This window comes from Orcinus orca, chromosome 3, assembly GCF_937001465.1.
Source record: "Orcinus orca chromosome 3, mOrcOrc1.1, whole genome shotgun sequence".
Lineage (NCBI taxonomy): Eukaryota > Metazoa > Chordata > Mammalia > Artiodactyla > Delphinidae > Orcinus > Orcinus orca.
In genome coordinates, this window is record NC_064561.1 from 164,497,898 (window position 1) to 164,509,120 (window position 11,223).

Genomic DNA, 11,223 nt, shown 5'->3' on the forward strand with positions numbered 1-11,223 from the left:
CACTGGGAATGTACCCTTAGCCAGAAAATCAGTTAAATTTTCTACCTTAGTTCTTAACTTTCTTTAATGTAAGTACATACAAACACACACACGTACACATCCTATGCACATGCACACCATACATACACAAACACCCCATATAATTTACTTAACATGAATAATGTTTTAAAAGAATATATAAATTAAATATAAAATTATTTCTGATTCTCTTACTAGAATCAGTATGCAGTTTTTAATTCAATGGTTATTTATTTTTAGAACTTTTAAATTTTTAGAACTTTTAAATCTATGACGTGTTATGGACTGAATGTTGTATCCCCTCAAAAATTTTCTGTTGAAATTCTAATCTCTAATGTGATGATGTTAGAAGATGGAGCCTTTGGGAAATGATTGTCTTGAGGGTAGAATCCTCATGAATGGGATTAATGACTTTATGTCCTTTCTGCCATATGAGGACACAGCAAGAAAACAGTTGTCTACGAACCAGGAAGGGGGCCCTCACCAGACATCAAGTCAGCAGGTGCCTTATTCCTGCCCTTCTCAACCTCCAGAACTATATGAAATAAATGTTCTTTAAGTCACACAGTCTATGGCGGTTTATTATAGAAACATGAATGGACTAAAATAGCATATATTTGAAAAATATGATCAGTGAGAAATGTATGGTTTAAGTTTGAATGAGTTTGATTATTATGAAAAGATATTTGTTATAATGCCACTTGAATGCAGAGTATACAGTTTTGATACAATTGCTTAGAGTCAAATATTAAGGCATCAAACATTGAGGTATGTCCCTCAATTTATGCCAAAACAAATTCAGTTTTAAAACACTAATATTGAAAAAATCTGAAGACATATTAAAACATAAAATCCTAGGAAAGAATGAAGCTTGACAGATTTACTGCAGAGAAATTGAAAGGCTCTATGTCACAAAGACCATGCATAAAGCTAAAAGCAAATAATAAAATCAGGAAGATACTTGATTGTTTATATTTTCACATAATCTTTATTAAATTATAAAAAAGTAAATATGAATTTGGAATTGAATAACAGTCTCCATACACTTTAAATATGATAATTTGCCAGCTTCCTCTTACTTTCTCACCAAGAAAATCTACTTTCAGGGCCTGAGATTTATTTTCCTTCCTCCTCTCTCTCTTTTTCTCTCTCCTTCACTCTCCACAGACATATATATATTTTTTACAAATATATAATTATATGTATAAAGTATTACCCTTCCAACTTGTTTCTTTGTCCCACTGGGAAAAAATATCTTACACATTTATTTGTGTCCACAGATACGGATAAAAACTACTATTTATGGCTGCATAATTCTCCATATATCCTAACATATGTGGAACAAATTATTATGTATGGCTGTATAGTCATCCATTCACTGTAATTTAGTCAAATTTTGCCCTGTTGATGGACATCCACATTTTTTCTAGGTTGAATGTAATTTTATGACTTCTGAGCTCTGTGAGGCCCATCCTAGAATTGTCCGGTTTCCTGAAAGGAGAGCTCCTTTTGTAAAGGGTCTATGGCTCATTTGCATACTGAAGCTTTGGCCCGGGGTTCTGTGACACTGTTGGCTTTGTCCTGCTTCTGCCACATCTCTGCCTCAGATCCCCAGACCATGCGACAGCTCTGCCTCCCGAAGCAGAGTTATCTTCCTCAACTTCAGCCCATCATTCCCTAATTCATTTCTTGTTTTTGTGCTATACAACTTCTGCGACTTTTGCTATGTTCTTTGTATTGTAGAATACCTGTATTGTGCTGACCGTTAACGTGCTCTACTTTCCCTGACTCTTTGAAATTCTGATCCCTCATTACCAGTAAAATAAACTACAGTAAGAACTGAACGCAAAGACTGCAGGATTATTTTTTCCATCATGAAACTCTCTACTACCATCACCAACTCCCCCTGCTGTATACATAAAAAGACAGAGTTATGCGATGCACACACACAAGACCTACATGCACAGAATATCTATAACAAGCTAAGGAGAAATGATCTAGTAGGAATGGGGCAGAGGGAGGATAGGAAACCTATAATAAAGCTATATATGCAGAAGAACACTGTAGTAACTCAGAATATATAGTACAAAGTAATTAGCAAGCAGCAACATTCTCCAAAGATACTTTATTCACAGATTTGAAAGACTGGAAAAATGAATCAGTTGTCTATATCAGAAGTAATTACATGGGTGAGCCCTCCCACCTCTGTTGTGCTGGGGAAGATGTAGCAGCCTCTTCTCCAAGCCACCCCTTTGCCTCCCAACTTCTCTGGGGCTCTCGGCCGCCCGACCAGGGGCCCCAGGGCCGCGGGCTCAGCCGAAGACCACGGGCTCTGTGTCAAACCAGCAGTTTGGGGGTTTGCTGCACCAACGCACCTGAGGAGGCGCCGGAGGAGCCGCAGCTGCTGCACGGTGCCCACACCTCTAAGTGGTTCACTGTGTGCATGGGGTTTGGCTTCCTGTCCATGACCTCCCGTGCTGGGGGTCGCGCTCAACACCCCGCCCCCTGGCCCGTGGATGACTTTGTGCACCAGAGTAAGCTGCACATGGAGGGCTTCCGGAGCCTAAAGGAGAGTGAGGCCGTGGAATTCACCTTTAAGAGGTGTGACAAGGGCCTGGAATCTCTCCGAATCACTGGCCCTGGTCGGGTATTCTGTATTGGGAGCGAGAGGCGGCCCAAAAGGAAGAGCATACAGAAAAGGAGATCAAAGGGAGACAGGTGCTACAACTGTGGAGGTCTAGACCATCATGCCAAGGGATGCAGACAGCCACCCCATCCCAAGAAGTGCCACTTCTGCTAGAGCATCAACCATATGGTGGCCTCGTGGCCACTGAAGGTCCAGCTGGCTCCCAGCTCACAGGGAAAGCCAGCCTGCTTTCGGGAGGAGGAAGAAGAGATCCATAGCCCTGCCATGCTCCCAGAGGCACAGAGTTGAGCCACAGTGGGTGGGGGCTATCCTTTTGTGATCAGGAAGTTCTGAGGAGCAGGCATCAATCAGCAGAGTGGAGACATGGGGACAGCATGGGTAGGGGGCAGCTGGCACTGCCATATATCTCAGGCCGGGGTCCAAAACATCCTCCTCTTCCCTCCTGGTGGGGGGAGGGGGGAGGCAAAGGAACTCCAATCATGCTCTATCCAAATGCACATGAGGGCTCTGGCGGGGTAACCCTACCTACATGCTTTATCTGAGTCTCACCCGCAGAATCTTCAGCTTTTGAAAGTGGCCTGGATAGGGAAGTTGTTTTACTCTTAAAGAAGGATTTGGAAGAATATTTCCCAGCCAGAGTGAAAAGATTAAGCATGAGACCAGATTGGTGGGCCCAACCCACAAGCCATTACATTCTGTGGGAGGGAATATCTCAGGCGTAAGGCAGGGTTTTCCACCTGTTGTCTCCTCATAACCCCCTCTTGGGATAAAGTGCTGAGAACTGTCCCAAGCAGTGGGTTGTAATGATAGGCAAAAGGGGTGGTTATGGGAACAACTGTAGACCTGCTGCTTCTAAGCTCATTCCCACCCCATTCTGGGCCAATACAATTTTATTTATTTGCTTCCTTGGATGACTATACCTTGGGTCCCACTTTCTCTAGGATGCCAACTGCACTAGCTGTGTGCAAATGACATATCTTGTGCACTTTAACTTTTTTTCCGTAATATAAGTATTCTGGCTTTGTATTTTTGTGTATTTTAATCTAAGGTCCTCATTCCTGCTCTGTGTTCTCAGGTACGTGAGCAATCTCAGGGATAAGTCGGCAGCAGCTCCAGGTCTGCACAGCAGGAATACCTTTTGTTTCTATGTCACCGGAGAGAACAACTATTTGGAGCATAGAGCCTAATTGAGCTACCTCATTTTTGCCAATTAGAGCTGGCTTTTCTGCCATAGTGTTCTCTTGAAACTCTACCATCTTCAGTGTTTCATGGGAGACTAGATTTAGCTGGGTTGCCCCATGACTTGGTCTCCTTGTACTGAAAGATTGGAAATTGGTCTGATCAGGAAAAGGTGGTGCAGAGAGGTTAGGAGAGGCTGGGCCAGGTAAAAGGTGCAGAAAGGGGCAGGCTAAATTAGGCAAAGGTCATCTGTACATGTGATAAAGGATTCCTGTTCCAGACCTCTAATCCCAGGGCACAGGACTTGCTTTACATACCAGATGCATCCGTCACTGGACTGGGCTAGGCCTACCGTGCACAACAGGGTGTATGTGTGTGTTTTTGTAAAAAATGTGACTTGGTAAGGATAGGTTTTAAGAACGATGCCTCTGTACCCATCTTGAGCTGCCCAGGGATGTATATATGAAGCGAGGACAAGATCCTTAACTTTTAACAATTCTGGGCTTTTCCTCCTTGGTTTGCAGAGGAAACCATGCATCAGCCATGGCTTCTTTGTGGTTCCCAGAGCCAGTGTCCTGCCCTGCTGCAGCAGTGATTAGTGTCATGGATTAGCTAAAGGAGAAAAGGGGGTTTCGTTTACATGCTGTGAGCTCACTGCAAAACTACCTCACTTTGTTGTAACGGGGCAAATGCAGTAGAACGCATTGGGTGATGTGTGTCTGATCCTGGGTTCTTGTCTCCCCCAATTGCTGCCCCCCTCTAGTTATTATATTTGTCTGGGCTTTGTAGGACTTCACAAGTAGCTGATTTGGTGATTGCTAGGTGGCTTAGTTTGTGTAAATATAATGTGTTGGTCTTCTCCATGTTCTTTTGGGGTTTTATTGTTTACAAACTTCTTTTTATATTGAGAAAAATAGCCAAAGTATCTTTGACTAAAGGTTCTGTACCAGGCAAAAAGATCTGAAACATAGGCTCGGGGGCCCCTCACCTTGAAGTGAGGGGTCTTAAACCACACTTTTGTGTTTCCCTTCCCCTATTTCCTATTTCCAACAAGATCTTATGTCCTAAAAACTAGATTCCTACCCCTTTGTCTTTCCCCCTTCATGCTCCCCCAAAATAGTCCATACACCTGTGTTTAATTTGTGGGGTGTCTGTGATTAAATGATTTGTGCAAAAATCCTCAAGAAGTTAAGAGCTCTCCATCCCTTGTTCCCAGTCTCCTGAGTCATGACCATTCCTTGATGTGATTCATGTCAAACAGACTGCTGCCTTTGGATGAATTAAAACCTAGTGTAATCTCCAATCCTAGGTTGGAGAGAAGCAATGAGGGGGCCTTCCATGTAGAAAGTGGGGTTGGGAGACCACAAAAGGAAAGATGAATGTATATCCAAGTCACTCAGGAACTTTTATGAAGCTGCAAGAAACGTCAAAGTGGCCATGAGATTGTTTAATAGGAGATGGATGAATGTAACTCCATGTTTACTGCTAGAAACCAAAGCTTTCTGTGAAATCTTGAATTTACGTGGAGGAAGGGAGAGTAGAAAAACATGTACCTGTCTGCTCTTTCCCTCATCGCTTCCCCTCATTCCTGAACTGCAGGTGAATGAGCCTCTTTGGGCTTTGGCGACCCCATCTAGGCAGTGTTTATTTGACGGTAAATTTTGCTGTGCCAGGTACTTCCTTTCCCATTTACTATCATTTTATAACACACATGCTGACCCTTTTCCCTTCTCCTTCTTTTCCTTGGGAAAATACAATGAATAAAGACTTACTGGTACTGAAAAAAAAAAAAGAAGCAATTACATGACATTATATGAATATGCAGGTCACCAGAGGAATGATGTTCGTCATGGCTTGATTGATGTAAAATTATAGAATAAAAACCATTTTATTCTTTTTACTCTCAGGTGAAAAGCTTAGCTTACCTTCAAAGCTTAAAGGGCATAAATCTTTTGATATGATTGGAAACAAAAGCACTAATGAATATATTAGCTCCTTTACTGTTTATAACTGTTATAGCAACATTACCTGTTCAGTTCTCACTACCACTTCTCCTCAGATACTTTGTACATATCTCAGAAGCAACCAAGATGAGGAAAGAAAGTGTGGAATTTTAATAAAAGCTATACTTCTAAGTTCCTAGGAATAGACTTTTAATTTTAATTTTAGTTCTCCTAAAGAAATTTCTACTTTTTTGCAAAGATTCATATATGCTACAGTGAATCTATCCTAAAGTAAAGACTACATAGGGTATTTGACTACCACAGATACAGCTGAAGATAACTAGAATAAGGTAGTATTTTTTTATACCTACTTTCTTACCAATTCCCTTACTATTAAGCATCATCACAGCTTTTCTTAATCATGTCTCCCAAGAAACTATTAAACAAACACAAGAGCTCACTCTTATTTCACCTGTCTTGATTCTTGATTGCAAGGTCGTTTCCCAAATGAATGCCTGAGTGCTGAGGGCCCAGTGTGTGTTGCCAGCCTCACTGAATGAATTTAAGAAGAGAGAATCCAAAGGAAGAAATGCCAGGAAAAGCTCTAGCTGCTCTACCGGACAAGCAGAGGCTCCTTGAGGTTTTCAGTTTCCCATGCAGAGCTCAGCTGACTGCAGATCACTGTAGGGAGGAAACCCATGAGAGACCGTTGCCTGATCAGTTCAAGGGTTTGAAGACTATCAGGTAATACAGCCTAATGAAAAGAAAAAATGCACAGAGAGGGCTTCCCTGGTGGCGCAGTGGTTGAGAGTCCGCCTGCCGATGCAGGGGACGCGGGTTCATGTCCCAGTCTGGGAAGATCCCACATGCCGCGTGGAGCGGCTGGGCCCGTGAGCCATGGACGCTGAGCCTGCACATCCAGAGCCTGTGCTCTGCAACGGGGGAGGCCACAACACTGAGAGGCCCGCATACCGCAAAAAAACAAAAACAAAACAAAACAAAACAAAAATATGCACAGGGAAAGCAAAAAAAAAAAAAAAGTTGATTTGAAAGTCAATACAGAGAATTCTGTACCAATTGCTGAAGAAAGAAGGAAGCATGTGTCTCTAAAGGGTACAGTGGCATGGCTGCAGTGGTCTGTACAGGTTATTAGATAAACAAATGTTTGTGTCAAACAGGGCACTGAGTGCCGGGTTGCAACTTAAAGTATCAGAAATGGCATCACCTGTAACAACTGCATTGGAAAGGAATGCATAAATAAGAAAATGTAATTCTATAGGCACTTAAAATTGTCTGAACACATTATACATTTAATTTTACTTTTCTCTAAGAGAGCAAAAATACCATAACTCGATTCAGATATTCCAGGTTATGTTCAGAATTATGAAAGAGAATTGAGTGCACAGAGATCATCTTCAAAGTCAGTCAACAGAGGACCACGTTTCCCCGAAGTTTATACGCTGGCCTGAGCTCACAGCCAGTAAACTCCATAATCCTTGTAAACTCCAACACTAATTAAAATTTTACATACATTAAATCAGCTAATCATAAAAAAGACCTTTTACTTTTACTATAACTATTTTAAGATGAGATAACAGAAGCCCAAGAATGCAACACCAGTGGTTGCATGGTAAGAATTAGAGGTGAAATTCAAACTCAAGTTTCAGCGTGTATACCCTTCACCATGACACAGTGCCATTGCCTTGAATGCTGAATGGCAATATAAGACAGGATAAGTAGAAAATAGTTGCAAGCATCCCTCTCCCATACACATTTTCATGATTCTTGAGAATGTAAATATGCAATCACATTTTAATAGCATTATTTTAGCATTTTAATGTGTGTTTGTAAAACATTTACAAATAAATATAAATTATACTTATGTCCATAATTCAGGGATAAATGCATTAATTTCCAATCTATTATATTTTTTTCAGACTTTTCTCTCACTATTCCTTCTTCTCTGTGAGTTAGGAAAATCATTTTATTACTTCAGAAAAACAATGATCAGAAGTGGTCCCTTTGTTATACAAATTCAAAGCAAATATATATTCATTGTTTCAGAGTAGGAATATAAGTCATGTTTAACCTGAATATAGCTATAAGTATTATGGTTTGGTAGTAGTAATATTTGTCAGATTCTGTTCTAAAACTGAGAATGACATTTTATTTTTATTTCAAAAATTCTGTTTTGTTGGGTGGGTGTTAGGAGACCAAAAAAAAAAGCAGACAAATGTTTAGATAGAATATAAATCTCTACAGCTTTGTGCTAAATACTTTTTCTTGTTTACTAGAAAATGAAGTTTTTCTTTTCTTTTTTTTTAAGGGTTTGGGTTTTTTTTAGTTTTTTGTTTGGTTGGGTTTTTTTGTTGGTTTTTTTTTAGTATTTTTGTTGGTTGGTTGACACTACAGGAAAAGATTGAAAAGGAAAAGCAGAAAAATTTTTTATGAATTTGGTAAGCAATGAAAATGAACAATGTTGCTTAGAAACCTAAGTGACAATTTGTGGCAGGAAGCTGTGGAAAGATCCAGTTTACCAGCTCTACATGCAATCCAGCACCATTTTCTCACATTGGAGAGTTCGGATGCAGCATCCTTGTCATAGAACTGGGATTTCACAAGGGACACCATTAGCACTGGCTTCTAAGAGGGTCCTTCTGGAAGTCTCTGAGGCGTAGTCATCAGCTATGGAAGGAGTTGGAGAAAATTATTGTGGCAGAAACCGCGGAGTTACTGCAGTGGACAAGCTGTGTGGCAAGCTCAAGTGGGCCTTCTCAAATGGGCAGCCAAAACAGGGAGGAAGGCTCCTCAAGGGTGGAGATTCCAGGCAACAGAAAGCACACCCTTGGGGATACAAGTCCTCTTATTTGAACATTAAGTGTGACTCATTTTGTAGACGTAGACCTGTGATGCCAGGGTGTGTGCATTGTGTGTATATGTGTGTGTGACTGTGTAACATTTTTTTTTAAAATCACATTCTTCGGTAATATACTGTTTCATTACCTGCTTCTTTTTCCTTAGAAGTATAATGTGAACATTTTCCCCAAACATTAACGCTTTGAAAATTAAAATGCAAAAAATAAGTTGATTCTTCCCTTCTCCCTCCATCTAAAGTTCCATTACCATTTTCTTCCATTTCAAAAGAACGTTGGATGGAAATTTCAGTTTCCCCTTTTTATAAGATGTATGGTACTAACATGTATATTTTGAAATTCGCTGATCTTATCTAAAATAGCAGGCAATTACCTCCCTGCCTCTTCTCAGGGCATGTCTCTCCTATCTGTGGAAAGGGCAAGTTAAGTGTCAGCTCATAGCAACTTAATATTACAACCTGGTATTTATTTTCCACTTAAAAGAGATTAATTTATTGAATTGTTTCTTAAAATGTAATTGCATACATGGATGTTCCAGGGAATAATAGAAGTCATAGCTTAAAGTTGGTGTGTTTCCTTGAGTCATCCATTGTAATTTTGGTTGGTTATAAGAAGGTAGAGAAAAGAAACAGGTACTGACAAATTTTCTGAGCCATGTCTGTGTTTTTTGCTCACTTGGTGTTCTTGAATATTTTTTATCTGAATTCTAGGAGGGGATGCCAGAAAGGCTGTGGTGGAAACACACAGGCTGGCTCACAACATATTGGGGGGTGGGAGGATGGATGAGGCTAGGAGCTAGCCAGAGAAGTAGTTCAATAAGTGACCCTAAAGTTCCTTGAACTTGTATAGTAATTGTGGTTTATGGTCTGTTTTATCTTCTTTTGAGCCTTCAATCAATTTTCTTTAAAAATTAAATCTTACCCTTTACTGGTCTGTGGAGTAATGAGAGAAAAGATGAGTTCTACACTTAGGATGTATTAATAAGAGAAATTAAGAAAGAAAATGCCTAAGATATATTACTTAAATTTTTTTTAGATATTCCCTTTTTAGTAGATCATCCCCCCAATTTTTATTTATGTCAGTTTGTTATTTTAAATAACTCACTCTCATTTGTTAGGAAACAATAAATGCAATGGCAATTTTTTTAAAAATAATTTTAAAGAATAAAGTTATTTATGTAATATGGACTTGGCAATATTAAGAAATACACTACATAATAGTCACTTCTCAAATGTAGGAAATAATGAACTAAGAATAATTTGGGTACTATCCAATAAACTAAAATTTTAAAGATATATTTTTTTCAATGCAGGTGTTTGGAAATTTAGAGAGCTGGAACTTTTTCAATTACCGATAAGCACAACACATCAATGCAAGTTGCAGTTAGGCAATCCTGTGCATTTTAGAAAAGGTCAAGCTGTGCAGAGGAAATGAGTGCAGTTCATATGCATGAGAACTGAGAAAGTACAAGCTGTGACAATGAATTCCAAATCTTAACTAATTACTGGTGGTTTCTCCATATAAAATGATACTGAATGTTCAAGCATGCTTAAGAGGAGACTTTCTACCTTAGTTGGAGTTTTAAGGAAAATGATGTTATTTTTTTAAGAAGTAATTTATACTTTGTAATATCTCTTTTTTAATAATCATGCCTTATGATTCTAATATACTGTGAGACAAATAGGTCATTATTCCTATTTGACTGAAGAGAAAAACAAAACTCAAAGAGAATTGGCAACTGGTCAAGGTCACATAGGTTGTACGTGACATAATACATGAAAACTTGTCCTCCGTTTCTTGGAAATATTTACAAAACATGATCTGTTTTAAAATCAGCATGGAACTTTGTTGGGGTCTCATCAACACATTCATGTAAATTCTTATACAGAGTTTCACAAATTTAGATAAGCTACAGAATGCTTCAGAATTATATTCAGATTGTTGCTTTACAGGGTTAATGTTTTTAAAAAATCAAGTCAGTATTAAACAAGTATATTCTTATTTTCAGTAATTCCTAATCATCCCAAAACTCTTTTATCAGAATTCATGTGTGATTTACTCAAAGCCATAGAATTTTTTAAAAAACATGCAGACAGCCATTTCCACTAGTTAGAAGGATAACAGAGCTTGGTGTCCATCCCAAACCTACCCCTTCGGGCACAGAAAAGAGAACATGATAGAAAAATCTCTGGGAAAAAAAGAGAGAGAGAGAGAACAAAGAAAAATAAGTTGACTCCTCTCACTTATTTAGAATGGAAGCAAAGAATAAGGAGGGTGCAGAGTTAATTTCAGAGTCATCACCTCCACTACCACCTTCAACTCTCAGAGTCAATTTCCATATGATTATGGAGAATTAATTACCTGAAAGAAGTTGTACAAGCATGACCTAGAAACTTAGAATTTCCCCACCAGGGACCTAAAGAGAATTAAGCCTTAATGTCTTAAGGTGTTCATTATGTATAACGAAAACTTCCTATGCATCTAATATATGATACCAGTACCATCCATGGGACACCTGAGGGACAGTCACTCAAACAATGTCCACTGTTCTGTAGTTCAGATG

The 11,223-nt window shown here is 39.3% G+C and overlaps 1 pseudogene; it reads left to right on the plus strand.

Moving 5' to 3' along the window:
* LOC101288420 (protein lin-28 homolog A-like) overlaps positions 1-2,953 on the plus strand; it is a 33,571-nt pseudogene extending 30,618 nt beyond the window's left edge.
* The last annotated feature ends 8,270 nt before the right edge of the window (positions 2,954-11,223 follow it).